Source organism: Lithobates pipiens, unplaced genomic scaffold (assembly GCF_037356315.1).
Source record: "Lithobates pipiens isolate NorthernLeopardFrog02 unplaced genomic scaffold, aLitPip1_a1.2 Scaffold_28, whole genome shotgun sequence".
Taxonomy (NCBI): Eukaryota; Metazoa; Chordata; class Amphibia; order Anura; family Ranidae; genus Lithobates; species Lithobates pipiens.
In genome coordinates, this window is record NW_027507789.1 from 170,139,502 (window position 1) to 170,164,435 (window position 24,934).

Consider the following 24,934-nt stretch of genomic DNA (forward strand, 5'->3'; position numbering starts at 1 on the left):
AAGGAAGGATGCTTTGCTGAAGGGCGTTTTCCCCCTAGATGATTTATGCTTACCGAAGGAGGCACCGTCCGACCAGGTGCAGGCTGGACCTACTGAACTCGACTGACCTGAGGAGATGAAGGTGAAGTTTTTTGTTTGAGACTCCCACCTGATGAAGGCTAGCTAACAGTGGAGGTGAGACTTCAGACATGAGATGAAAATGACACAAATGAAAGAAACAGATGAAATTTCTCTTCTCTTCCCCCCTACCCCCTTTTATTATATATATATTTTCCCCCCCTTTTTTTTTTTTTTCCTTTTTATCGTGAAATGAGGCTGACGAGCAAGGGCCCCCCGATAAGAATCCAACATTGAAGAATCAACTGGACTAGAAGCGGGAAGCGATACGTGACCGTGAAATGAGTAAATCTGCCATGACAGTGATCCGAATCGCCATGCCACAAACTTGCGACCGAGCACGAAACGGAAACTGGAGCATGTACTGAAATGAGGCCATTCCTGGGGCACGCCGGGACGAATTGGACCGTGAATGTGATTTATTCGTACCGGAACGTGATAGGTGAAATGAAATGAAACCCATGACAAAGACTGGAATCAGAAGACGAGCCCATGCACCTAACAGATGAATCCTGTCTTTGGAGCATGTACTGAAATGAGGCGTAGCAGCTGGGCACACCGGGACGAATCGGTGCATCCAATAAATGCAACAAGATTCGAATCGGAGCGTAATAAGTGACAGAAACGATATCCCATGACAGAGACAGGAATCAACGACTGGACTGATGGTAGCAACAAAGAATCCGTCTCTGGCGCATGTACTGAAATGAGGCGTAGCAGCTGGGCACACCAGAATGAATCGGTGCATAAACAATATGCGACAGGATTCGAATTGGAGTGTAATAAGTGACAGAAATGATGTCCCATGACAGAGACAGGATTCAAGGACTGATCTGTAGGTTTACCACAGAATCCGTCTCTGGAGCATGTACCGAAATGAGGCGTAGCAGCTGGGCGCACCAGGACGAATCGGTGCATAGAGGAATGCGACAAGACTCGATTTGGAGCGTAATAAGTGACAGAAATGGTATGCCATGACAAAGACAAGAATCAGGGACCGTGCGTGATCCTGCGAGTGATTCAGTCTCTGGAGCATGTACAGAAATGAGGCCGAACCCTGGGGCACTTCAAAGCGAATCGGTGCACCGGAGGTGCGACAGGATTCGCGCCGGAGCGCGACTAGTGACAGAAATGATTTTGAAACAGTAGAAATGACTGGGACTGAAATGAATGAAACGAGATGAAAATGAGACACATAACACAATTGCATGAATGAAGAGACATATTCGAACTGGAGTAGACCAAGCGAAACGTGCGGACTGTTTGCCTTGTCATAACAAGCAGTCGGCTGTGAGTCGAACGATTCGACCGTTACAAATAGAAATGCTCGGGCAGTCGAACGGTTTCGACTGCTGTACCTGCGAATGAATCGCCTGACGTGGCGTAATCGAACGTGTCGAACGATGACAACGACTACATCGAAAGTAGAACATAGTGACATGCGTACGAGGCCACCGAAAACATTCGATATGAAAGAATCGAGCGGCTCGTGAGTATAAGCATGATGACGGTACATCGAAAACATAATGAAAAGAGGGTGCCGAAGCCCTACCTGCGACAGCCGGCCCGAGGCGTAGCGACAAATTCGACGGGTACGACGACACTCCGACGGCGAAACCTACGGATGCTGATGGATGAGAGACGGTTTGTCAAAAAATTGGAGACGAATAACGCGGGAGCTGACGAACAGGCTCACTGCGTCTGGTCTGGATAGTCGGCCCTTGATATCTGACGTATCAGGTATCGCGCACCGGAAACCGACGAGGAAGGATGGGCGAACGGCTGATTATATACCACCGGGCTCCACCCAAAATTTCAGGCCACCATACTGGCCTTTCTATATATATACACATATACACACAGTGGGGGTTATTTACTAACGGAAAATCCACTTTGCAATGAAAGTGCACTTGGAAGTAAAGTCACTGTAGATTCGAGAGGGTCATGCAAGGAAAATAAAAAACAGCATTTTAGCTGCATATGATTGAATGATAAAGTCAGCAGAGCTTCCACTCATTTCAGATCTACCCCTTAGATTTAGAGCGACTAAGCTTCTAAGTGCACTTTCAAATTCACTTGCAGTGCAAAGTGGATTTCCCTTTCATAAATAACCCCCAGCATCTCACAAAAGTGAGTACACCCCTCACATTTTTGTAAATATTTTATTATATCTTGTCATGTGATAACACTGAAGAAATGACACGTGTACAATGTAAAGTAGTGAGTGTACAGCCTTGTATTAGCCCTTGTACACACGGTCGGACATTCGGACAACAAAAGCCGTCAGATTTTGTCAGGAACTGGTGTTGCATACACACGGTCGGACAAAGTTGTTGCAGAATCTGATCGTTCGTAACGTGATGACGTAATTTCATTACGATGGGACTACGTTCAGGCTAGTAGCCAATAGCTTTGGTCTAGGAATTTGATCTGAGCATGTGTGGCACTTTGTCCAATCGGAATTCTTTAAAAAACGATTGGACAAAGTCCGATGAGATCATGTTGTTGGAAAATTTTTATATCCAGCTCTCAAACTTTGTTGGTCGGACATTCAGACGGAAAAAGTCAGATGAAGCGCACACACGGTCGGATTATCCGACAACGCGGTCCGATCGTCAGAATGTCAGAATGTCTGACCGTGTGTACAAAGGCTAACAGTGTAAATTTGCTGTCCCCTCAAAATAACTCAACACACAGCCATTAATGTCTAGTCTGTCCGTCCATCCGTCTGTCTGTCCAAGCCTGAGCAGCAGTGCTGCTAAAGAGAGCCAGGTGGCTTGGTATTTTCTGTTCAACTTACAGTGTTTGCTGTGGAAAGCTGATATCCTCGTGTGGGCAACCCTTCTGTTATTGGACTAGTTTTCGTTTTTCATTTAATAAAGTGGGCCAAAAAGCCCTTAAATGGCATGACTGGCGTAGACTCTGCTCACTGGTGTGCTCTACACAGAAGCTAAAGAACCCCCAAATATCCAAAAAAAAAAAATATATATCAAATACACTACAACTAACTAACTAACCGTGGACTTAGTCCCCCCGAACCATGATTGGCCAAAGGCACGCTGCCTTTGACCAATTATGGCTTTCTCTGCAGAGCACGCTGTGATTGGCCAAAGCATGCAAGTCAGGTGCATGCTTTGGGCAATCATCGGACGCTAATGCACTGCGATCCCACAGTGCATTATGGAGCGTTTTGCGGTACTCTAATTTCCTGCGAATACCTCATATTGTTCGCTCTTCGGCAAACAGGCGAACACCCGATAGTTGAGTCGAACTTTCGTCTGACTCGAACATCAAGCTCATCCATAAAAAACATCAGTAACTTCCATGTGTGAGTCAAAAGAGTAATTGTTCTTCCCGCTGTTATACCCTTCAAAATAGTTTTCTGCATATATTGCTCTGTCATATTGTCCTCATTCGTCCTCTGTACATAATGCCCACTGTCATACCTTTCCACAATTTTCTCCTACACATACTGTCTACTGTCATACCTTTCCACAATTCTCTCCTACACATACCGCCCACTGTCATATTTTTTGCTACAATTCTCTCCTACACATACTGCCCACTGTCATACCTTTCCCCAATTCTCTCCTACACATACTGCCCACTGTCATACCTTTCCACAATTCTCTCCTACACATACTGCCCACTGTCATACCTTTCCACACTTCTCTCCTACACATATTGCCCACTGTCAAACCCCGAACTTTCTCCTGTGAACAATGGCCAACTCTTCATCATCATACCATGCCTGATGTCACCCCCCCCCCACCACTCCTCTTCTTCATATATTGCCCCATGGTATATCATGCACACTCCTCTTTCACACACTGTCCACAGTCATATGCTCCAAACTGCTCTTCTGCACGTACCACCCACTGTTATACCTTCCACACTCTTCTCTGGCAAATAATGAACTTGTCATACCCTGTACACTCCTCTCCTGCATATACTGCTCTCAGTCATATGCTTCACACTACTCTCCAGCATCTACTGCCCTCCATCATACCCTCCACACTCCTGCTCATATATACTGCTCTCCATCATACCCTCCACACTCCTCTCCTGCATATAATGTTTTCTGTCATACACTCCACACTCCTCTCCTGCATGTACTGCCCACTGTCATACCTTTCCACAATTCTCTCCTATACATACTGTCCGATGTCATACCTTTCCACAAGTCTTTCCTATACATACTGCCCATTGTCATACCTTTCCACAATTCTCTCCTACACATACTGCCCACTGTCATACCTTTCCACAATTCTCTCCTACACATACTGCCCACTGTCATACCTTTCCACAATTCTCTCCTACACATACTGCCCACTGTCATACCTTTCCACAATTCTCTCCTACACATACTGCCCACTGTCATACCTTTCCACAATTCTCTCCTACACATACTGCCCACTGTCATACCTTTCCACAATTCTCTCCTACACATACTGCCCACTGCCATACCTTTCCACAATTCTCTCCTACACATACTGCCCATTGTCATAACTTGCTACTAGGGCTGCAACTAACGATTATTTTTATAATCGATTAATCGGACCAATATTTTTTTGATTAATCGGATAAAATAAAAATAAAAATGTTACTTAAAATAATAATGACAAAACAGAGTGTTACACTCAAACTGCATCACAATATAACTATTAAAGTAAATTCCTCATTCATTACTGACAATACAGTGAGGGGGCTGGCCCTGAATGGGAGAGGGGACCGTACTGGAGGGTGGGAGGGAGTTGGCTAGTTAGGAGATCAAGCATTAGAGGGAGTAGGTTGGGAGGGAGTTTGGAAGAGAGGCATGCGGGAGAGGAACCCGGACCAGAAAGGGAGTTTGGTTGGACAAAGAACCAGACCCAAAAGGGGGGGGGGGGGGTGGGCTGGGGCCAGGGAGCGGATCAAAGCGGGCTGGAGGAACCAGACCGGACTGTGGGAAGGAGTGGTGGTGGCTCCAGACCAGAGTGTGGGTGGGAGAGGTCTGTGAATTCCTCAAACTGACCCCAATGATGGGGCACTATTCCCACCCCCAAAAACACCAATGATGGGGCACTATCCCCATCCCCAGGAACACCAATGATGCGGCACTATTCCCCCTCCAGGAACACCAATGATGGGGCACTATTCCCCCCAGGAACACCTATGATGGGGCACTTCCCCCCCGAACACCAATCATGGGGCACTATCCCCCAGGAACACCAATGATGGGACACTATCCCCCCCAGGAACACCAATGATGGGGCACTACCCCCCAGGAACACCAATGATGGGGCACTACCCCCCAGGAACACCAATGATGGGGCACTATTCCCCCCAGGAACACCAATGATGGGGCACTATTCCCCCCCAGGAACACCAATGATGGGGCACTATTCCCCCCCAGGAACACCAATGATGGGGCACTACCCTCCCCCAGGAACACCAATGATGGGGCACTATCCCCCCAGGAACACCAATGATGGGGCACTATCCCCCAGGAACACCAATGATGGGGCACTACCCCCCCAGGAAGACCAATGATGGGCCACTATCCCCCCCCCAGGAAAACCAATGATGGGCCACTATCCCCTCAGGAACACCAATGATGGGGCACCATCCCCCCGGAACACCAATGATGGGGTACTATTCCCCCCAAGGCACACCAATGATGGGGCACTATCGCCCCCAGGAACACCAATGATGGGGCACTATCCCCCCCCAGGAACACCAATGAGGGGGCACTATCTCCCCCAGGAACACCAATGATGGGGCACTATTGCCCCCCCCCCAGGAACACCAACACCAATGATGGGGCACTATTCCCCCCCAGGAACACCAATGATGGGGTACTATTCCCCCCCCCCCCCAGGAACACCAATGATGGGGCACTGATGGGGCACTCTCCCCCCCTGAACAGCAATAATGGGGGCTAAGAATACCGCGCTGACGTCAGCAGAGAGAGGAGAAGAGAGGCGGAAAGTGCCTGGTCACATGAGAGCCGCTATGTGAGGTATACAGCGGTGCCGGCTTTTTGCACAGGGCATTGTAACACTCGGACAGACGTGGGACTGAAAAGCAGGGAAGATGATGCGTGCTGTTAGCAGACCAACTAATCAATACAAAAGGTAAAAATAGTGTAGCGCTTCTATGGTGATAAGTGTAATCAACATATATTAAAAGGGTAATCATATAACAGAAATCATATGAATAATATAAATGGGTGAAGTAAAGTCCAATTGAAATGGGCACAAGTTTCCACAATGCAGCTGGCACGAGGATGGCCAAACCGCCTCAAAGTAAGAAGAAGATCCCACTAAACGAATGTGTCCATGTAAATCAGCTTGTCCGTAAACATCAAGGAAAGTAGATAAATACTTCTTACCAACTCTGTTGGACTCACACAGTCGTATGACAGTTGAGTCTGTAAAGCTTGAGGTCTCAATCTGGGACCAAGGAGTGGATCGAGGAAGGTCCGTCGAACTGGTGGTGAAACTCTGAACGGCTATATGCCCGATGATGTATTTCACAGGTGGAACATCAGGATAGTTTATAATCCAGCTCAGACGCGGCCCATTACACACCGATACTCCAATCACCCCAAGATGGAGGGGAAGATGTTTGGGGGTTTAGACCAAAAAGGAAAAAAGGAAAAAGAAAAAAGGGCTCCACATGGTGCGGGTCAGACGGTATAAAATGGTAATTTATTAAAAGTCAAAAAATTAATAATGACTTAGTGATCACAAAAAATGGAATAAATAGGACTAAAAGCAATGTAGGGTGCCAACAGCTAGCCCGACGCGTTTCGACACCACTCCTTGGTCCCAGATTGAGACCTCAAGCTTTACAGACTCAACTGTCATACGAATGTGTGAGTCCAACAGAGTTGGTAAGAAGTATTTATCTACTTTCCTTGATGTTTACGGACAAGCTGATTTACATGGACACATTCGTTTAGTGGGATCTTCTTCTTACTTTGAGGCGGTTTGGCCATCCTCGTGCCAGCTGCATTGTGGAAACTTGTGCCCATTTCAATTGGACTTTACTTCACCCATTTATATTATTCATATGATTTCTGTTATATGATTACCCTTTTAATATATGTTGATTACACTTATCACCATAGAAGCGCTACACTATTTTTACCTTTTGCTTGTTGAACTTTGTTTGTTTTTGGTGTTGGCTGCTGTTTTGGCTGTTTTGGCTGCTTTTTTGTGTACATCTGACTATAGCGCAGTGTTTTCCCCCTATTTCAACTAATCAATACGACCAACTAATCGATAATCAAAATCATTGACAATGATTTTGATTATCGATTATCATCGTTTTTATTGATTAATTGTTTCAGTCCTACTTGCTACAATTCTCTCCTATGCATCTACCACTCTCTGTCATACCTTCCACACTCCTGCTCACATATACTGCTTTCCATCATACCCTCCACACTCCTCTCCTGCATATACTGCTCCCTGTCATACACTCCATACTCCTCTCCTGCATATACTGCTCTCCGTTATACACTCCACATTCTTCTGCATATAATGCTCTGTGTCATACACTCCACACTCCTCTCCTGCATATACTGCTCCCTGTCATACACTCCACACTCCTCTCCTGCATATACTGCTCTCCGTCATACACTCCAAACTCCTCTCCTGCATATACTATTCTCCGTCATACCCCCCACACTCTCCTACACATACTGCCCACTTTCATACCTTTCACACTCCCCGCTGGCATACCTTCCATACTCTTCTCCTTTATAAACTGCCCACAGTCATAGCCTTCACATTCCTTTCCTTTACATATTGCCCACCGTCATACCCTCTGCACTCTTCTATTGCATATACTGTCTGCTGTCATAACCTCCTCACTCCTCTGCTGAACATACTGCCCTTTGTCATACTCTCTCCACACCTTGCATCCCTTACATACTGCCCACTGTCATACCCTCTGAACTTCTCTTTTACACATTCTACCCACCATCCCTGCCATCCATGCTCATCTCCTGAACTTACTGCCCCCCGTCCTACCATTCACAATATTATCCCACATATTCTGCTCTCTAAAGCCCCTTTCACACGGACGATCCGTTCAGGCCCGCCTGTCAGTTTTTCAGGCGGACCTGAACGGATGCTCCATAGACCTCTATGGAGCGTTGGATGTCAGCGGTGACATGTCTGCTGACATCCGACCCGCTCCGATTCGAAAAAGTGTGACGGAGGAAAAAGCATTTTTCCATCCGTCATCGGATCGGGTGACGACGGACACTGCGGTCCGTCGTCATCCGATCTCCCATAGGGGAGAGCGGCGCTGTGACAGGTCCGGCCCTGCGCAGTGTGCAGAGACAGACCAGTCATCTCCCTGCTCAGCGGGGATCGACGGAGTGATCCCTGCTGAGCAAACGGATATCAGCACTGATCCGCCCCGTGTGAAAGGACTCTAAGGCATACTATTATTTGGTTATAATGATTTTGCTCAGTTATGGATTCTTAGCAATTTGATTATCCAAGTATGTAACAATATAGCATTCACATGTGTTTCCTGATCACCCTCTAGTGGCCAGTGAACAGAATTACCGTAAAAAAAAAAAAAAATCCTTCCAGCTTTCTGCCTGATGAATCATAGCTACCATAAAGGCATAGCATTAAAACAGAAGAATGTACACAGCACGTGCTGTTCTACTGAGTAATGAGACGTAATGTTTCAGTATTTTCGGGGAGGGGATATTTATTCTTTTTATATCTTAGTTTCTCAATGTGCTTACATGCCAGCTACTCCCATTCAAATACATTTCCTAATAAATCGCACATAATATCTTCATGTTCTAACATTGCAACAAGGCCTTCTAGGGTTAATGTAGGTTCAAATCCTAAATGAACCCCTACTAGTTTAAGAAAGAGCTGTGTATCATAAACAATTGCCATTTTTTAAATAAAATACTCGCTTTTGCCTTTTTTCCTTCTTTATTGCATTTCAATTCTGCTGCTCTCCCGCAACCTCTTTAAAGACACTTAGCCCTTGTACACACGGTCGGAGATTCCGACGGAATGTGTCTGATCGGACCATATTGTCAGATAATCCGACTGTGTGTGGTCTCCATCGGACTGTTTCCGTCGGAATATCCAACTTGTCTATAAAATTTTCCGACAACATGCTCCGATCGGACATACTCCGATCATGTGTAGCCTACTCCGACGGACAAAGTGCCACGCATGCTCAGATCAAATTCCTAGACCAAAGCTATTGGCTACTAGCCTGAACGTAGTCCCGTCGTAACGAAATAACGTCATCACATTATGTACAATCGGATTTTCCGACAACTTTGCCTGACCGTGTGTATGCAACAGTTTTGGACAAAATCCGTCGGACAAAATCCAACGGATTTGGTTGTCAGAACGTGTGTACAAGGGCTTACTGTTTACATGCAGTCCAGGGAGAATTTCCTGATGTTGACAACAGCGTACTATGCTTGTCAGTACCAGGACAAGGTGGTTTAGGATCCCAAGGAAAATGCCTATCTGCCCCCCTGCCCAGTTCTCCCCTGCAGGTGTGCCATGGCTACCAGCAACTGCAGGGGAGAAGATGAGCAGCTAGTGAAGCTGGAGGGTATGCAGCTCTATATGCCGTGAAATATTGTAATTCAGTGACAACTACAAATGGATTCGCTATGAGACCTTTCATTAATTGCATTTGATTTATCCTAGCAAAAGCAATAAGAAAATCAACTCTATCATTTCTATAAATTTCTGTTGCAAAATCGCACTCTCTTAGAGTTAAAGTGCATGAAAACCTTAAATGGATGACATTTACTTAGCTCTTTGCACTGCATATCGTAAGCAAATGATAATCAGAGGGCCCTGCTCTTTAGAGCTTACAATCGTAGAGGTAGGGTCAAGTTAGACCATAGGTAACAACTGTGGGAGATGAGCTGATGGAGAGGTGGAGGCAGGATAGGCTTCTCTAAAGAAAATTATGCAGACCTTATTTGCAGGACGCCGGCTGGACGGATCTCTTATCCTCTCCCACAACTCCATATGGTGAAGTGTTATTCTGGGTAAAACAACTATAAAAGTCCCAGTTCATATGAATTTTTTTTTCCCCAATAGGGGACTGCAGATCTGTTTTCACACCACTCCTGCAGGATCTCTACAACACTCTATTGAATATAGATAGACTGGGGACATACCTCGAGCATTGGCGGAGTCAAATATACCCATATGGTCCTGTACAATTGTTTATCCTTTTATCAAATGGTGCCCAGAGGCTATTGTCATACATGTTAACAGTATTATTCTACAAAAACGTTGTATCCACACACCCCTGAAGAAGGACATGCTTTTCCAAGCTCCGGAACGCGTAGGGTGTCTCTGTTCAAATGAATGATACGACATAGCATCAATACTGGTTGTATATATACCTGTTGGTGTACTTTTTAATGTATACAGTATATTCAATTACCTTTTGTTGGTTTTATGTAATAAAATAATTTGTATACTATTATAATTTGTACGTGCCTTAAAAGTCCACCCCCAGGGGACCCCTTCTTCTGTGTTGTGATGTTTTAGGATGTGGCACAACAAATTTACGTGACCCTGTCATACCCCCTCTCTTGTTCTCTAAAGAAAAGGGTTTTCAGATTTGCCTAAAGGTGGACAGAGTAGGAGATAGTCAGACAGAATGGGGTAGGGAGTTCCAGAGGGTGGGAGAGACTTGGGAGAAGTCCTGGAGGCGAGCAGTAGAAGGTAGTGAGGAGGGAGCTGGAGAACAGGAGGTTTTGGTATTCAGAGACCAGGTTTGTCTAAGATTATACCTAGTACCCTGGCATGCAGGGACCGGTTGATAGTTTTGTCATCGATCTTGGGGAAGGGGCAGGTAGGGGAGGAAATATTATAGTCTCAATTTTGGAAATATTGAGTATAAGGAAGTGGTGTGACATTCACATTGATATGTCTGTCAGTAAATTTGTGATGCGTGAGGAAACCGAGGGAGTGAGCTGAGAGGTAAAAAGAGAGATTTGGGTGTCATCAGCGTAGAAATTATACTGAAAGACATGGCAGGGTATCAGCTGACCCAGGGAGCAAGTGTAGATCAAAAAGAGTAGAGGTCCATGAACATAACATTGGGTACTCCAATGGAAAAGCTATAGAAACTATCAGAAGTTCAGCATGCCAGTTGCATAAAATTATTCCACCCCTACTAACACCACCAAAGTACCTTGCCCAGGTAATTCCCTGGCTGTCTCACAAGGAAGAATATGCACAAATAGTAAATGGTAAAATAATTAGCTTGTATTAAAGTAAAAAAAAATCCATTGCCATGGCCACGTCCCTGGAAGAGCTGCTGCTAATATGAAGGCCGTCGCTGCCCCGAACAGGCCCGGGTCTTGGCGGGCCCTTTCGCTGAGCGGCTAATGCCTGACTTAGTGGTATCTCCCCTGGGGATGGTACCCAAGAAGGAACCATTGAAGTATCGGCTGACTCACCACCTGTCCTATCCAAAGGGGGGTTGGTGAATGACGCCATTGACCCACAGATCTGCACAGTGTCATACACATCCTTTGATGCTGCATTGTTTTGGGTCAGACGGTATGGGCGGGGGGCTAAGATGGTTAAGACGGACATCAAAGCGGCTTCTGCCCGTGCACCCAGAGAGTTTTCATTTACTGGGCTGCCATTGGCACGATGCCTATTACGTTGTTAGGTGTTTGCCCATGGGATGTTCCAAACCCTGCGCGCTCTTTGAGCGTTTCAGTTCGTTTGTGGAATGGGTGGTTCGGGACGTCGCGGGATTGAGCTCCATAATACACTATCTGGATGACTTCTTGCGCATTGAAAAGGCATCGTCTGAGATTTGTGCAGTGTTGTTGACAACGTTGGAGTAGGTTGCTGAAGGTTTTGGAATTCCGCTGGCGCCGGACAAGACGGAAGGTCCAAGGATGGTGATTAGTTTCTTGTTCAAAAAATTTTTTATTAACAAAGAAGACATAGAGTACACAGGCAACAACATTTCGTCTTGTACATAATACAGGAAGACAATAACAAAATGTACTCCAAAACATGACAGGTTACAGTCAGATTGTCAAGGTATCAATATGAATACAGTTGGTTGAAACCCATGAAACACAAGCCTAGAGGCCAAAGCTTATAGACATATATATGCAACATGCAAACAGTCTAGGACATTATAATACAGAAAAATGCAAAAAACCTAGTTCTATGCATTCAAAAAGCCACAGAACATTCGCTATTTAACTAGCGTTATCCAAAATCACCTCCAGGGTGAACGAATTTCACAATTGAGTACATTAAGAGGGTAAGTGGCGAGGTACAAGGCACAGAAGCAGAAAAAAAAAAAAAGAGGAAAAGATGGAGAGACTAGAAGAAATGGGTAGTAAGAAGGGACGGGAGGAAAAGAGAAGAGAATAGAGGGGGGAAGGGGGAAGAAAAAAGCAGATAAGCAAGGATTTCGGTCGGTCGACTCCCACTAAATAGCTTTAAACCAGCTATTAATCGCTATGACAGGGAAAAGTGTTGTCATGGGTCCAATAAGTGCCGGTCAAAATGCGGAGGTAAAAAATGTTCAGTCCAAGGACGCCAAATTTTAGAGTGTCGGGGGACAGTATCTTGAATGGTCGCCTCAATTTTACTATGTATCATTGCCTGCGTAATCCTGTTTTTAGTTTCGGTCAGGCGTAGGGTGGGAGTTTTCCAGGCTTTGGCTATTGTTTGTTTGGCTGCTGTGGTGACCTGCAGAGCGAGACGTATCTTTGTCTTGGTATACAAGCTTGGATAAAAATTAAGTAGGGCTAAGGCCGGGTCAGGGTCTATTATGATATCATACAAAGTAGATAAGATCAAAAAGATTTCAGACCAGAAGCGTTTCACCACAGGGCATGTCCACCAGATGTGTAGATGTGTGCCCCTCTCGGCGCAGCCGCGAAAGCAGTTTGGGGAGTAGGAGGGTAAAAATTTTGCTATTCTATCTGGCACAAGGTACCAACGCATGAGAACTTTATAACTCGTTTCCAGGGCCACAATATTTTGCGAGGAGATCTTAGTATGTAGCCAAATGTCAGACCAGTCGTGCTCCTCCAAGTTCAGGTTGAGGTCCCTAGACCAACACTGCGCATACGTCGGGAGCGTCGAGAGTTGGGAGGTAAGATGTGCATACAGTTGTGATATGGTACCTGGGGCGTGCGGGTCAGAGTTACATATATTTTCAAATGTTGGTGATTAGTTTCTTAAGCATAGTTCTGGACTCCAAAGCCATGGAGTGCCGGCTGCCTGGGGATAAGTTGGAGGCTCTGAAGGCGGAAATCCAGGGGATGGTCGGGCTACGCAAGGTGCAACTGCGAACACTTCAGTCGGTTCTAGGGAAGTTGAACTTTGCGTGCCGCATAATACCTATGGGCAGGGTATTCAGCAGTAGGCTGGCAGCGAGCTCGAGGGGGGTGGAATCTCCGAGGCATTTTGTGAGGCTGTCGAGGGATCACAGGGAAGACCTGTAGATTTGGCACGTGTTTCTGGAGTGCTTCAATGGTAGAGCCCTGTGGATGTCCGGACCGGTGAGTAATTTCGACATGGAGTTATACACGGACGCGGAGGGTTCCACTGGTTATGAGGCTTTTTTCCAAGGGAAATGGTGCACAGGCCCATGGCCTGACTCATGGAGATCAGAGGGGCTGCTAAGGAACATGGTGCTATTGAAACTTTTTCCGGTGGTGCTGGCTGTGGAATGGGGGGAGTCATTCGGGGACCGGAAGGTACGGTTTCACAGGGACAATTTGGGCGTGGTACAGGTCATCAACAAGGTGTCAGCGGCATCCCCGCTGGTGGTGCACTTGCTGAGGCATTGGGTACTGAGGTGCATGCAGTGGAACATTTTTATTCATGCGGTGCATTTGCCTGGAGTTGAGAACGTGATTGCTGATGCCCTGTCTTGCTTTCAGTGGGACAGGTTTCGGGAGCTGGCACCCGCGGCGGATGTGCAAGGGGTCCCTTGTCCGTCGGGGTTGTGGAGGATTGCCTTAGATGCGTAGCTGAATGGATCCGGCGGTCGGTGTGTGAGCCTACGTGGACAGCATACAGGAAAGTATGGGTGGAATGGGAATCGTTGGGGTCTCAGATAGGGATGGGCACGACGGACCATAGACTTATGGTACTCTACTTTGTATCCAGGAACCCTGGCCTTTTGGTTCAAGCTGAGGGGTGAGCAGGACCTGACTAAAGATTTCTGGGTAAAGCAGGTAGTAAAAGGCTACAGGAGGGGCAGGCAGGTTAAGGATGGCAGACACCTGGTGGCAATTGCGGGGGATTTGCATATCCACGTATGAGAGGATTCTTTTTCAAACCGCGTTCGTCTTGGCGTTTTTTTGAGCATTCAGAATTGGGGAGTTGGTCAGCCCTTCAAGGAAAGGTCAAGGGGGTCTGGGGCTGGAGGACATCAACTGTGGGTTGGACAGGATAGCTCTGAAAGTGCTCAGATCTAAGACGGATCAGGAGGACAAGGGCAAGGAGGTGGTGGTTTTCGCCATACTGTATTCTCGGATGTGTCCGGTTCGGTTGGTATGAGAATTGTTGGAGATCAGGCCGGAGATAGGGGGCCCACTACTAGTACACTTAAATGGGGAGTCGCTATCCCAGTTTCAGTTCATAGAGGTTTTCCAAAAATGCTTGAAGTTGTTGGGTTTAGAGGGTATGAACTTTTCCTCGCATTCCTTCAGAATAGGAGCAGCTACAGAAGCTGCACGGTGGGGTTTAGACGAGGAGTCGGTAAAGCGTATTGGCCGGTGGGAGTCCAGGAGATTTAGGTCATATGTGAGACCGGAGTTGATCTGTGCTCGATGATGGGTGGTGGTAAGATTTGTTGGCATGGGTTTATGTGTATGGCCATGGCAATACTGTTATTTGGGTTTTGTTGTTTTCTTTTCTTTCAGGTGGAGCTCCGGGGCTGGTTTGGATAATGGGGCATTCATATGTCTGCTGGGGTGCCAGGAGGGGGGACGCTAGGCCTAACGGTAGACAGCTAGGGTTTTCTAAAAAAGAAGCATCCATTAAATGGGTGGGTTTCCCCGGGATGCTTTGGAGCCAGATTGTGCCTGAAGTGCACCGGTTTTAAAGCTTTGACAGGCCCCCAGAGGTGTTGGTTATACATGCGGGAGGCAATGACCTGGGACTCAGGACCAAGTTAGACATCACACGGGACATCAAATATGACTTCCTGCGTCTTCGCTCTTCTTTCCCCAACACTATTATTGTGTGGTCGGACATGGTTGCTCGGACCACGTGGCGATTGGCCAGGTCGGTTGATAGGATTAATAAGGCCTGTAGGAAAGTTAACCAGGAAGTCAGTAGATTTGTGATTAATAACAGGGGGCTGGCCATCAGACATGCAGAACTGGACGTGGACACCTGGCGCTACCTGCGTGCGGATGGTGTCCATCTTAATGCAGTGGGCACTGATATGTGGGCCATAGGCATTCAGGGCGGTAGGAGTGAGCTTTGTGTTCAAGTCGAACATCCGTTCGACTCGAACATCGGCTGTTCGCCCGTTCGGCGAATTCCGAACGTTATGGGCCGTTCGCACCAAATTCGTGTGGCGCTCACGGCCCACAATGCACTGCGTCATCGCAGTGCATTGCTGGCTCATGATTGGCCAAGCATGCACTGTGACCCCGCATGCTTGGCCAATCACAGCGCCAGCAGCGAGGAGAGCCATGATTGGCCACAGGCAGGATGCCTGTGGCCAATCATAGCTCAGGCTGTGTAGTACATGCCCCACACTATATAAGGCCGCCAGCGCGGCGGCCTTGTGTAGTGTGTTGGCGTCTGAAGCAGTTAGTGGGTGTTCTGTGTACCTTCAACACAGTATACACCGATCGTTATCGGCCGATTTTCGATCTTGCTCTTCTGTAGTGGTTGTTGTCTGCGTGCCCTGACCACAGTATACACCGCTATATTCACCTCATCTATATAGCTAGTGATCTATCTTTTATAATAGAGCTTGCAGTCAGTAGTGTTAGGAGCTTGTGCGTGCTGTCTGCGTGCTCTGTACCCAGTACACACCGCTATATCCACCTACATAGCTCTTCTCTATTTGAGCCCACTTGCCATCTGCAGGAGTTATTGGAAGTTGTGTGTGCCTCCAGCACAGCATAGTATACATCTGTATATACCCCTTTATCTCTGGTGTTCTATAATAAAGGCATCTGCAGGAGTTAGTGGATGTTTTGTGCCTCCAGCACAATATACACCTGTATCTACCCTTTATTGCTGTTCTCTAATAGAGCCATCTGCAGGGCTTAGTGGGTGTTGTGTGACTCCATTACAGTATACCCCTTTATCTCTGGTGTTCTATAATAAAGGCATCTGCAGGAGTTAGTGGGTGTTGTGTGCCTCCAGCACAATATACACTACCCAACTGCTGTTTTACCCAACTCCCTTCAGGCCATTACCAAGACCAGCAAGGAGAGGCAGACAGGCGCGAGCCGATAAAAGAGGGCAAGCAGGCTCTGTGTCTAGAGACAACAGTGCTGGTCGTGGATGCGATGCATTGTCATCAGCACGTGGCCATGGGACACGCTTGTCCTTCTTTTCGGCAGCTGGACATGTTGAACCGCAACATGCCAACGACTTGGTAGAGTGGATGACCAAGCCCTCTTCATCCTCCTCATCCTCTCTCACCCAGTCTCAGGGTACTAGCAAAGCAGCTGCCAACGCATCGTCTTCCCTCGTCTCAATGTCATCATCAGTGACTCCTTCCCTAGACCCACCACGTCCTCCTGAGGAGTTTCCTGAACTCTTTGAGCACAGTGTTGGGTACATGCTCCAGGAGGATGCTTAGTGTTTTGTAGGCTCTGATGATGACACTCAGCTAGAGGAAGGCAGTAGCATGAATGCAGAGAGAGGGGATGCTCAAGAAGGACAGCAATCTGGCAGTCATGTTCCACAAGCTGCAGCATATTGCCAGGTTTGCTACAGCGATGAAGAGGGAGGGGATGATGAGGGCACTGACTCCACGTGGGTGCCTGGTAGGAGAGAGGAGGAGGAGGAGGAGGCACATGTCCAACGAGGCAGGATGCCCTCCGGAGGCCAGCTTAGGGGCAGCACACCGACTGAATCACACCGCAGAGCTCCGCCTGTGCAGGGCGCTGCCTCTGCGCGTTATTCTAAAAGTTCTTTGGTGTGGGCCTTTTTTGAGACGAGTGCATCAGATGGCACCGCTGCTATTTGCAACATATGTCTCAAGCGTATCTCGCGTGGCCAAAACATCAGCCGCTTGGGCACCACATGCTTGACCAGACATATGTTGACCTGCCATTCAGCTCATTGGCAAGCGTACCTCAAAGACCCACACCAAAGAACAAAGCGGACCTCTCCTTGCTCCTCATCAGCTGGCATCTCCAACCCCACTAGACCGCCAGTCCTCTCTGAAATCTGCTATGAGAGGAATGAAGGTGTAGAATTAGGTGTGTCACAGCCAAGTGCTTCCGGGCACTCTGCTAGCAGTACACCCACGTCCGATTATAGCAGGGAAATGTCCCTGCCCCAGCTGCTGGACCGGCGAAAGAAGTTCACTCCCAGCCATCCACATGCCCAGCGGTTGAATGCTAGCTTGGCTAAATTGCTAGCACTTCAACTGCTGCCTTTTCAGTTGGTAGACTCGGCCCCCTTCCGTGAGTTTGTACAATGTGCGGTTCCTCAGTGGCAGGTCCCCAAACGCCCCTTTTTCTCACGGAAGGCGATTCCGGCTCTCTACCGGCATGTGGAAGGCAATGTCCTTGCCTCGCTGGACAGGGCGGTCAGCGGTTAGGTGCATATTACCGCTGACTCATGGTCCAGCAGGCATGGACAGGGACGTTACCTGTCTTTCACGGCCCATTGGGTCACTCTTCTGGCAGCTGGGAAGGATGCAGGACAAGGTGCTGTAGTGTTGGAGGTTGTTCCGCCACCACGCCTCCAAAATGCTACTATTGGTTGTGACACACCTCTCTCCTCCACCCCCTCCTCTTCTTCTTCCTCCATGGCCTCTTCCAGTGCTCTGTCCTCAGAACCAGCGGTGCTCCGTAGGCGTTCCAGGGGCATTTCCGCCGACTCAGGTACATTATGGGTCTGAAGGGGAGGTCTGTAATGTATGGGGGTTCTGTATTGTAGGGGGGTCTGTAATGTAGGGGGGTTCTGTAATGTGGGGGGGTTCTGTAGTGTAGGGGGGTCTGTAATGTAGGGGGGTTCTGTAGTGTATGGGGGTCTGTAATGTAGGGGGGTTCTGTATTGTAGGGGGGTCTGTAATGTAGGGGGGTCTGTAATGTAGGGGGGTTCTGTAATGTAGGGGGGTTCTGTAGTGTAGGGGGGTCTGTATTGTAGGGGGGTTCTGTAGTATAGGGGGGTCTGTATTGTAGGGGGGTTCTGTAGTGTAGGGGCGTCTGTAATGTAGGGGGGTTTTGTATTGTAGGGGGGTTGTGTATTGTAGGGGGTTCTGTAATGTAGGGGGGGGTTCTGTAATGTAGGGGAGTTCTGTAGTGTAGGGGGGTTCTGTAGTGTAGGGGGTGTGTAATGTAAGGGGGTCTGTAATGTAGGGGGGTCTGTAATGTAGGGGGGTTCTGTATTGTAGGGGGGTTCTGTATTGTAGGGGGGTTCTGTAATGTAGTAGGGGGTTCTATAGTGTATTGGGGTCTGTAATGTAGGGGGGTTCTGTATTGTAGGGGGAGTCTGTAATGTAGGGGGGTTCTGTAGTTTAGGGGGTCTGAAATGTATGGAGGTTCTGTATTGTAGGGGGTTCTGTATTGTAGGGGGTCTGTATTGTAGGGGGCGTTCTGTAGTGTGGGGGTTATGTATTGTAGGGGGGTCTGTAATGTTTGGGGTTCTGTATTGTAGGGGGGTTTATTGTAGGGGGGTTCTGTATTGTAGGGGGGTCTGTAATGTAGGGGGGTTCTGTATTGTAGGGGGGTCTGTAATGAAGGGGGTTCTATATTGTAGGGGGGTTCTGTATTGTAGGGGGGTCTGTAATGAAGGCGGGTTCTATATTGTAGGGGGGGTTCTGTGTTGTAGGGGGGTCTGTAATATAGGGGGGTTCTGTAGTGAGAGGGGGTTCTGTATTGTAGGGAGGGGGTCCGCACTATAGAGAGGGCATCTGCACTGTAGGGGATCTGTGTAACATACAGGGGGTCCAGAACTGGAGGTTCAGGGTGCTGTGTAATGTAAAGGGGTCCATAGGTGCAGGGCGCCGTGTAATGTAAAGGTGTCCAGAGGCCGTGCCCCCCCCCCCCCCCCCCGGCTGCTCAGTCTAAAATGCCCGGGCCTATTTTTTGTCCGAGTCCGGGCCTGATGACCAGACTCATCATGCTCCTGAGGTGGCTGAAGTTTAATGAAGCAGAAGCGGAGAGTCCCGATACAGTGTGACTAGAATGATGCATTTCCTTACTCTGCATCAATGTCTTGAAGAGGAGGCACAGTCAGTAGAATGGTGAAATCTGGAAGGACTACAATAATTCTGACATTAGCCAGACAGCTCACGAGGGAGGAGGGAAATGAGAGGAAAAAAAAAGAGAAAAAAAAGTAATATATGTGTATATATTGAGTATATATTGAGCAACCGCCATACCTTCTTTACATATGTTGGTCTTTTGAAGGGGTTGGCTCTTGATTTGGCATTCTGTAATAAAAGTCAGGTTAACATGCTAAATGCTAAGGCAAAACTCCTTCCAGGCATTCAGAAGCAATTACATACAAGAAAATACATGCGCAGTACAGGCTTGGGCAGCAAGTGGCAGTGCAGAAAACTACAACGTTCGTGCAGAGAGCTTGAGAGAGGCAAACAGCTGACCTGACAGCCTCATCTTCTGTCTTATGCCGCGTACACATGACCGGACTTTCCGTCAGAAAAGGTCAGACGGAATCATTCTGTCGGATATTACGATCGTGTGTGGGCTTCATCTGACTTTTTTCTTCAAAAATTCAGACGGACCTAGAAATAGAACATGTTTCAAATCTGTCCAACGGAATCAATTTCTATCGAGAAAACCCGATATTGTATGCTGGTCTGACTGACTAAATACAACGCAAGGGCAGCTATTGGCTACTGGCAGCTATTGGCTACTGGCTATTGAACTTCCTTTTCTAGTCCCATCGTACGTCATCACATTCAAAACGTGTGGGGGCCAGTCCGTTCGGTCAGAAGTCCGTCGTAACTCCTTCGAAAGTTTGTCGGAACTCCGTCTGGAAGACCGTCGGACCTTTTCTGCTGGAAAGTCCAGTTGTGTGTACGCGACATTAGGTGAACCTGTAGTCACGTGATTCAGCCTAGTCCAAGGCAATCCACACAGATCAGGAAGAAGTTTGTAGTGAAGCTGTCTGGCAGGAACACAGGGCGTGCATTCCAGCAAATCTGAAGCCAGGATCCTTGTTCCTTCTGTGATAGAAAAGCCATGCCAACCCACCACACAGCCAGGATTTACCCAGCCACGCAACAAAAACCCTGAATACCAGCAGCGGGGTTCCCTCACCCTGCTCCATTTAGAAGCACTCAGTGGGGGCTGCATCCAGGCAGACATTATTGAACAGCCAGGGATTTACCCCAGTAAGGTAGACACTGCTATCACTGTGAGGAGGAAAAAAGAATAACGCTATGCTGACTCAGGTGGCAAAATTTATGAGTTAAATGCCCTATCATTGTGGGGCCTGTACCCATGTGTGTGCTGACATGGAGCTATCAGGAAATGACACATACTTGTGAAGTGGAAGGAAAATGATAAATGGTTTTCAACATTTTTTACAAATAAAAATCTGAAAAGTGTGGTGTACATTTGTATTAAGCCCCCCTGAGTCAATACTTTATAGAACCACCTTTCTCTGCAATTACAGCTGCAAGTATTTTGGGGTATGTCTCTACCAGCTGTGCAAATCTAGAGAGTGACATTTTTGCCCATTATTCTTTGCAAAATAGCTCAAGCTCTGTCCGATTGGATGGAGAGCATCTGGGAACAGCAATTTTCAAGTCTTGCCACAGATTCTCAATTGGATTTAGGTCTGGACTTTGACTGGGTCATTCTAACAAATGGATATGCTTTGATCTAAACCATTCCATTGTAGTTCTGGCTGTATGCTTAGGGTTGTTGTCCTGCTGAACCTCCACTCCAGTCTCAAGTCTTTTGCAGACTCTAAGGCCGCGTACACACGGGCGGACTGTTCGCCCAACTTTGTCCGCTGAACAGTGTTTGGGCGGACAGTCCGCTCGTGTGTGGGCTTTCAGCGGACAGTTTCAGCGGACAGTTGGACGGACAAGGTTTTTCGGAATTTCCGAAAAACTGTCCGCTGAAACCTTGTTTGAGCGAACAGTCCGCCCGTGTGTAGGCTTGTTTCGTCAAACAAAGTTGCGCGCATGCTCAGAAAGGATTTTCACGCCGAAAGCTATAATGCAGTGTATAGGACGTCGTATTTTTCGTCCCGTCGTACGTGCCGTTCACGTCATCACGCACGGTTTCAGCAAACTGTTCGTTCGTCGTGTGTGGCCATGTCCGTCCATGCTAAGTTTGAGCGGACTGTTTGCCGAAACTGTTGGACGGACAAAGTTGGGCGAACAGTCCGCGCGTGTGTACGCGGCCTAACAGGTTTTTTTCTAAGATTGCCCTGTATTTGGTTCCTTCCATCTTCCCATAAACTCTGACCAGCTTCCCTGTCCATGCTGAAGAAAAGCATCCCCATAACATGATGCTGCCACCACCATGTTTCACAGTGAGGATGGTATGTTCAGGGTGATGTGCAGTGTTAATTTTCCGTCAAACATAGGGTTTTGCTTTTAGGCCAAGAAGTAACATTTTGGTCTCATCTGACCAGAGCACCTTCTTCCACATTTTTGCAATGTCCCCCACATGGCTTCTTGCAAACTGCAAGTGGGACTTCTTATGGCTTTCTTTCAACAGTGTCTTCTTCCCACACTTCCATAAAGGCCAGATTTGTGGAATGCATGACTAAAAGTTGTCCTGTGGACGGATTCTCCCACCTGAGCTGTGGATCTCTGCGGCTCCTCCATGGGCCTCTTGGCTGTTTCTCTGATTAATGCTCCCCTTGCCTGTCAGTTTAGGTGGATGGCCATGTCTTGGTGGGTTTGCAGTTGTGCCCTATTCCTTTCCATTTTCAGATAATGGATTGAACAGTGCTTCATGAGATGTTCAAAGCTTGGGATATGTTTTAATAAGCTAACCCTCCTTTAAACCTGTCCACAACTTTATCCCTGACTTGTCTGGTGTGTTGCTTGGCCTTCATGATGCTGTTTTTTCACTAAGGTTCTCTAACAGATCGCTGAGGGCTTCACAAAAAAGCTCTTTTTATACTGAGAATAAATTAGACACAGGTACAGACACAGATATCTGAAGGCAATTGGTTCTCCTAGATTTTAGTTAAGGATATCAGAGTTAAGGGGGCTGAATACAAATGCACGCCACACTTTTCACATATTTGTAAAAAAAAATTGAAAACCATTTATCATTTTCCTTTCACTTCACAATTATGTGCCACGCTATGTTGATCTATCACATAAAATTACAATAAAATACATTTACGTTTTTGGTTGTAACATGACATAATGTGGAAAATGTCAAGGGGTGTGAATACTTTTTAAGGGCATTGTAACGTTAATATATTGGTCAGGCAACACACTGACGGCTTTGCTGCCATAGTCCTATGTGCTAGGTGTTCAGTGTACCCCTGTGCCTTTAAGGAGGGGTGGGCTCCTTCCACGTACGTGTTGTATGTCACCGCGTTCATGACGGTCGATATTTGGTGTGACTGTGTGTATGCAAGACAGCTTGAGCGGAATCCTGTCGGAATTCCGTCGGGAAAACCATTAGAGCTTTTTCCGACCAAAATTCCAATCATGTGTACGCAGTAGGGGTGTTGAATTTAATCACAGCATTGATGCATCACAATTTTGCTGTGTGCGATTCGGCATCGATGCTGTGACCACTAAAAATAGATTTTTGGGATGACAATGACATCGTCTATATGCGCGCTGGCCCGCTATTCCGAACGGAGCTGAAAGCGGTGTGCCCTGCCTCTCCACATTGAGCCGTGGGATTAGCCGTGCCCTCCTTCTGCCGAGGTCATCCCCAACCACGTCAGGAATCACTGTGTTCGCTGGAGCCTGTGTGAGGTGTGACGCAGTTGGTCAAGTGACGGTAGCTCCTGGAACCCAGAAGACGAGCCCTGAGAGGTTTCCTCTGCTCTCCCTGGCCAACTGCAGAGGTGCCTCTGCTGCCGCTCTCCCCAGGATAGCATCAAGGCTGCATGTTCCATCCCCTGGTGTTCTGTGCTGTGAGGCTGGGGGCTGGTGGACACCGCAGTCTGTCCGTCCCCCCACCCCTGATCCAGTGTTACTTTCCTGAGCACCCCCAGGTTCTGCCACTCCACTGGCATTGTTTTTTCCCCATTGAAGGCAGGTAGTCTCCTCTCTGGCTCCTGTGTGCTCCTTCAGCAATCGTTAGTTACTGTATGTACAAGTAAATTACTTTAAAAGAAATAAACTTGATGGTGGAGCTAACAAGTGACAATTGTCTCAGTGATTCACATCACAACTTCATTAATGAAATGGCATACATGATCGTTTAGGGGGACGTTATATGGACATTGTCCACTCCTGTATCATGCCCGCAGTCTCTGACCCTGTCTTGTATCATTTACGCAGTCTCTGACGCTCTCCTGTATCATGTCTGCAGTCTCTGACGCTCTCCTGTATCATATCCACAGGCTCTGACCCTCTCCTGTATCGTGCCCGCAGTCTCTGATTCTCTCCTGTATCATGTCTGCAGTCTCTGACCATCTCCTGTATCATGTCTGCAGTCTCTGACCATCTCCTGTATCATGTCTGCAGTCTCTGACCATCTCCTGTATCATGTTTGCAGTTTCTGACCCTCTCCTGTATGATGTACGCAGTCTCTGACCCTCTCCTGTATGATGTCTGCAGTCTCTGACCCTCTCCTGTATCATGTCTGCAGTCTCTGACCATCTCCTGTATCATGTCTGCAGTCTCTGACCCTCTCTTGTATCATGTCTGCAATTTCTTGTAGTACTTTGGGGGCAGTCTGGAGCTCCTCTTTAAGTTGTCTGCTGTAATTTACACTTTTCTACATGCAGGGAGTGTTTTGTTTATTTTTTTTTATTTTTTTTGTAGAACAGATAAAATAAAAAAATTAAGTTCTTCTGACTGCTTGAATTTGGAGGAAAATCGAGCACAGTAATCGCGATGCATCGCGGTATCGAATCGTGGACAGGATAATCATAATCGAATCAAATCGCAAGGTCAGTGAACATGCGCACCCCTAGTACGCAGCATTGAAATGTCTTTGGTTTTGTTTGACATATGTCACCCTTCCAGTGCTCCTTGCTGCAAAGACCAGTTACAAGTGGGGGCAGTGGCCACCTGTTTGCAGAATTGCACCCACTCACACCAACACCTTCAAGGGCCCCAACTTAACTGACAGAAGATTTGCGCTAAGGACTGCATTAAGATTTCTTTATCCTTAAAGAGGTTATATAGTTACATAGTAGGTTAGGTTGAAAAAAGACACAAGTCCATCAAGTCCAACCTATGTGTGATTATATGTCAGTATTACATTGTATATCCTTGTATGTTGTGGACGTTCAGGTGCTCATCTAAAAGTTTTTTGAAACTATCGATGCTCCCCGCTGAAACCACTGCCTGTGGAAGGGAATTCCACATCCTTTATGCTCTTACAGTAAAGAACCCTCTATGCCGTTTAAGGTTAAATCTAATTTCTCCTCATTTTAACGAGTGGCCACGTGTCTTATTAACCACCTCAATATAGGGCACTTAC